This window comes from Alosa sapidissima, chromosome 23 (assembly GCF_018492685.1).
Source record: "Alosa sapidissima isolate fAloSap1 chromosome 23, fAloSap1.pri, whole genome shotgun sequence".
NCBI classification, from domain to species: domain Eukaryota; kingdom Metazoa; phylum Chordata; class Actinopteri; order Clupeiformes; family Clupeidae; genus Alosa; species Alosa sapidissima.
The window spans coordinates 19,840,641-19,846,932 of NC_055979.1; positions in this window are offsets into that span (position 1 = coordinate 19,840,641).

Consider the following 6,292-nt stretch of genomic DNA (forward strand, 5'->3'; position numbering starts at 1 on the left):
GAACCATGAAGGGGGGGGGGGGGGGGGGGGCTGGCAGATCAAGGTTTTTTCAGCATCTGTTTCTGACACATTGTGGAGCAATCGTCACATGGACTGAAAATATCTCACCCACACTGGAGGAAGCTGTGTACCCCACCATACACACACACACACACACACACACACTGGACTGCCCTCTGGCAGGATGCTGTTCGCTGGCCAAATCTTATTTGTTCAACCCATGATGTTGTGACTCCACCCCAACCACACACACACACACACACACAGATATACACAGACACACATGATATTTGCACTCTGTTGTCCTTGTAAATAAACTAATTTGCATTTGTTCAGTCGCATGGCTGTTCTGTGTGCTGAGAATAAAATAGCAGCATTCAGTGATGCATATGGAAATGAGCGTCAACTCCAACTCCCTGAAGCCTGATGGCTCACCGCGCTCAGTATGGACATCGACACACACACACAACACAGGCTTCAGGAATACACACACACACACAAACACAGGCCTCAGGAACACACACACACAACACAGGCTTCAGGAACACACACACACGACACAGGCTTCAGGAACACACACACACACACACAAGACACAGGCTTTAGGAACACACACACACACACACAACACAGGCTTCAGGAACACACACACACACACACACAACAGAGGCTTCAGGAACACACACACAAGACAGGTCATCAGGAGCTAGACCCACACGACACAGGACTAAAAGGACTAAATCCACGATACACCCTTTAGAGATATACATACAGACCTATACACCAGTGTGCATGCACACACAGACACTCACACATCCACACACTTGTTAGCATAACACATTCATAGAAATATGTATGCAAAAAATTAAAATACGATTATGCACATATGCAGTTGCACAGATGCAAGCTGACGCACACACACATGAATACACAGATGCAGGCAGATACATACACTCACACATACACGCTAGGAAACAGATGGATGTCTGTGACAGAGGGAACAGGAAGTCAGTCTGCCATGGCCTCAAGTCCTGTGATCATCCTTTCCCTTTTCACACACACACACACACACATAGACAATCATGTATGCATGCCTGCAAGCATATTATGTGTGTGTGTGTGTGTGTATGTGTGAGAGATCAGGAGAGAAATTTGCCATGTTCTTCAAAAGATATTAAACTGTCATTGCTCACTCTGGTAGTTATATTGATTTCCTTTACTGTAGTTGAATTCAGCTTCCCTGGAGGTGACTACGCATATTAACTAGCCAATGTCCATTCTTTGTCTTCCCCTTTGGATCCAGTGGTGACACTTGGAAAGTAGTCGGGTATGCTGTCTGCACACGATCGGGGCAAGGAGTGCATTGTGGGTGTTTCATAGATAATATCACAGTGTGTATCATTTCTCTGCTTATATCTGCCTATCTCTATATCTCTGCGTTCGGCACTCACACAAGAGCCTGTGTGTGTTCCTGTGTGCTTTTGTATGTATTTTCTTTAGTTGTGCATGTCTATTTTCTTCTTGTGTGTGTGTGTGTGTGTGTCTGTGTGTTCTGAGTTCAATCTGTTGGTTATTTCATAAGAGTCCGTTCACCTGCTTAATGTCCAACTTACAGCAAAGGACTTCTGCCTTTCCTCTGCTTGTCCACCAGTTATACAGGAAGTCCCATCTGTGTGTGTGTGTGTATGTGTATGTGTGTGTGTGTGTGTGTGTGTGTGTTTCAGGCTGCGTGGGCGGTGGATGAGTGTTGTTTCCATTTATAACCTCTTTAGCTATTAAGAAACAAGGCCTGCAGGAGATTGTGCGGCAGACAGGGTAACCTTCTCAGTAAAGATGTCGATCATTAAGAGCGTTTTGAGATGTTATCAGTAATTAAGTTGCCTGTGCAGAGAATGAATTTCATTTTATGCACCCCCTTGGGTCTCAAAGGAGCTGTTGGCTAGCTGTAATGTGTGTGTCTGTGTGTGTGTGTGTGTGTCTGCGTGTGTGTGTGTGTGTGTGTGCGTGTGTGTAGGCACATTGCTCTCATGGCAGCAGATCCACAGGGGAAATGAGCCATCTGACAGGAACCAGAGTGGTTCCACATGACATGCTGATTTACAGAACTTTTTCAGCGATTGTATGCAATTTTATGTCCATAACATGTTTTTGTCACATTCAGCAATCATCTCCTCATGACCCGCTAGCTGCCCATTCTATGAGTACACAACAAATATGCTAACAAAAAGCCTCTGTTTGGGGAAAAAAGTGTCTGCAGATAAATTGAAATATCAACATAAACAAAATGAGACTTCCTGCGCAATTGCTGACTGAGATGCAGAGCTACACAACTTTTAACATTACATCAGATCTACATTTCACATGACATGCAGATCTACTGTACATTTAACATGACATACAAATCTACTTTACATTTAATATGGCATACAGATCTACATTTAACATGAGATGCATATCTACAGAACATTAACATGATATACGTTTTCAACATATGGTGTGAGGTAAGTCTCTGATATGCCATCATCCCATCCGCACTTCAGTTTGCAGAGGCCTTGGAGGATCTGCTTTGCTTTTAGGATGAACGGTGCCAGGAATCCTAAGGGATCATAAATAGAGCTGACGACCAGTCTTTGGAATAACGCCGTTTAAAATAACGGCGTTAGGTAACGACGTTATTTTTTCAGTAACGGGGTAATCTAACTAATTATTTTTTCCGTCATTACAACGCCGTTACCGTTACTGGACGTTAAATGCGGTGCGTTACTATGCATTGATTGAATAAACTGTAACCCGAAAGCACCTCTGGTATGGCTCATAGCTAATGAGGAGATAAGCTTAATAACGAAGTAAGCGATTATGATTGGCTAAGGCAGAGTCATGTTTCATGGTAGCCAATCAAAGCCAGTGTTTTTACACACATGCCAGCACACGCGCCACACACACACACACAGAAACAGAGATTCGATGAAGCAGAGATGGCGAGTGAGCAATCCGATGAGAAGTTGGCATTTTCAAGGTGCAGATATAACCACTATTTCAAATTCATTGCGGTCAAAGGCAAGAACGTGCAAGTGATGTGTAAATTATGTCCAGGAGCAAAAACTTTGTCGACATCCGTTGTAAGCAACTCTAATTTAATGAAACATCTCACAACGACACACGCATCTACAAAGCTCATGGCCAAAACCACTAGATTTTTCTGGCTTACAACAAAAACCTTTGACACAGGCTGAAGTCAACCGTATGATAGGAAGGTATGTTGTTAAAAGTATGTTGCCATTATCGACGGTGGAGGATGATTCATTCCGAGCCATTATTTCTAAAATACCTCGGAAAGCAGGGGCCTGTACGCCATGCTCAAAGACGTTTGCTAAATACCTAGATGCTGAGTACGCCAAAATGAACACAGAGCTTAAAAAGAGTTTTGAGGAGTTGGACTATTTGTCTACAACGGCAGATATTTGGACTGCGCACAACCGCAGTTACCTCGGCGTGACTGCCCACTGGTTAGATCCACACAGCCTAGAGCGAAAGAAAGCAGCCTTGGCCTGCAGACGTTTCAAGGGCCGTCATACGTTTGACAGCATTGCTACTGAACTGGACAATATCCACTCATCCTTTAGCATTTCTAACAAAATCACAGCTACTGTCACAGACAATGGTTCGAATTTTGTAAAAGCCTTTAAAGTTTACCAGCCCGTTCAGGGTGATGACTCTGGGGAGGAGGATGATGATGATGATGATGTGACTTTTGTCGACCTTCATGATGCCTTACAAGACATGAATGTGGAAGAGGATGTTGTGACTTTGCCACCACACCACAGATGTGCATCGCACACAGCAAACCTTATTTCATGCTCTGATGTGGAGAAGTGGCTACTTTCAAGGCCAGGCATAAAAGCTGTGTACAGAAGTGCCACCTCCAAATGCACAGCTTTGTGGAACAAGGCCAGCCGTTCCACAGTGGCGGCAGAGATCGTGGATGAAGTCCTTGAAAGGAAGCTCCTTGTCCCATGTACGACCAGATGGAACTCCTTTCATGATGCTGTTGCTCGTGTCTGTGAATTCCCAATCGCCGAGCTGAACATCATTTCCTACAATTTTGGGTTGAAGGCCATCACGGATCGGGAGTACCAGTTCCCCTTAGAGAATACTGCACAGTGATGAAGCCACTAACCGTAGCCCTTGACATTCTTCAGGGCGAAGACAACTGTTTCTATGGCACCCTCCTACCCACACTAGAGACATTGATCTCCAGGACCCTGGACTTGAAGACTGGCCTCCAAATCCTTGGTGACCTTCCAGAGGCTGTTGTCAAGGTAAGAGCTAGTATTTCTTCAAATGCATTGAATACATACTCCCATACATTGAAATATGAATTAATTATGAATTATGAAATCAAAGTAAAATTAAATGTATATCTCTTAGCTCATAATGTGTAATGTGTGTGTGTGTGTGTGTGTGTGTGTGTGTGTGTGTGTATGTGTGTGTGTGTCTCATTTCAGGCAATCAAAACCAGATTCGCAGAGGTGCTGGAAAGTGAGACTGCCGTCTTGGCTGCGGTGACACTTCCCAGATTTAAACTACGTTGGCTGTGGACACAGGAAAGGAAGGACAACGCCAAGGCAAGTCTGTTGACGGAATGCCGGAAAAGTGCCCAAGATGAAGACCAGCCAACAGGCACCAACGCGCAGCCTCAGCACCGACTCAGCCATAGAGGATGAATTCTTTTCTTTTGAGGATGAGGAGGACACCTCTGCTTCTGTGGAAAGCCAAGTCGCTGACTATTTAAAATCAGGAGCACAAGGAATGGACACACTTAACGGATTCCCACTAATAAAGAAAATGTCACTCAAATACAATGCAGCCACCCCATCTAATGCCCCAGTAGAGAGGCTACTTAGCCTGGGGAAGCTGGTCTTCACCCCAAAGAGAAACAGGCTGACAGACAAGAGGTTTGAAATGCTGCTGCTTCTTAGATACAATCAGTGGTTTGAAGGGTAGGATGGTTTGGCTACATGGATAGTCGGATACACAACGAGTGTTTTAGAAGGAGTGTTTGAATTGGTAGATGAATATCTAGGAGCTAAAGTTCAATCTTTAAAAGCACCCCATCTTGTTAAACTGAATAAGATGTTAATGAAGATAAAAAAAAAAATACAGCAGCCTATGTCTTCCAGACTATTTATCTCAGGTTGTTAGAGTTTGATTTATTTAATTTGCTACAGTTACTAAGACACTAAGACACTTTATATTATTTAACTGTTTACTTTTGAAGAAAATACTTGAAGTACAGAATGTCTACCAGAGCAGTTGTCTGAGATTGGGAGTTTGATTTGTTTAATTAAGAATAAGACTACAGAGCTATACACACTTTTTTGTTGTTTTAAAGTTTACTTTTGTTGTGAACAAAACACCAGTTGTCTCAGGTTGGGAGAATTTGATTTAAAGGGACACCAGGCAAGCCTGATGCTTTTTCTCTACGAAACTCCCCCTCGCTTGGTCTGAAGCTCTTTTCCTTTTCTTTGCATCTTCCGTCATGGGTTTTCGCTGCTTCTTCGCCGGCTCTGCCATTATACACACGTTTGTTTGCAACAATCGCTAGCGCTTCGTTAGCCTCCGCTCAGACCATGTCAGTAACTAGAAAGAAAGATGGCGCCCCTCAGACCATGTTCACATATAGCCTGGCATTTTTAAAAAACTGGATAAAAAAAAATCATCCACACAAAACCTCACTGAAAACAGATTAAAAAAACAGATTTTCGAAAACTCTTTTTCAGTGTTTGCTTATGGACAGGGGAAAACTGAGTTTTCAGATTGTGGCGTGATATTGTCAGGTCTCCAATTGCAATATTGCCATCTGTTTTATTACAGTAACGTGTTATTGGCAGCCTTCAGCGGCTGTTTTTGCATATCCATGTGGACGGAATAACAGATTTTTCCAATTGCTAACACACTAAAATGACAGACATAGCACAATTATTTAAACTGACACACAGAGAGCAAAACCTCTTCTCAAGTCTCCAAAAATCTAAACACATTTTCTGCTTTACATACATTTTGCAATTCAAAATGCCACTTTTTAAATGCAGTGAACACAGATCTCTGCATAAGACACAACAATCTGACAAAGTCACGTTTGCCTTTTCAAAACATTACCATTCAAAATGACAGTACATGAGCTAATAATTGGCCAATACAAATATTTCTGTGCATGTGAACAAACTGAAGAATTTTCTACAATTTGAACTATTTTAGTATTATGGCAAAGCACACTAAATATGAGAGTGCT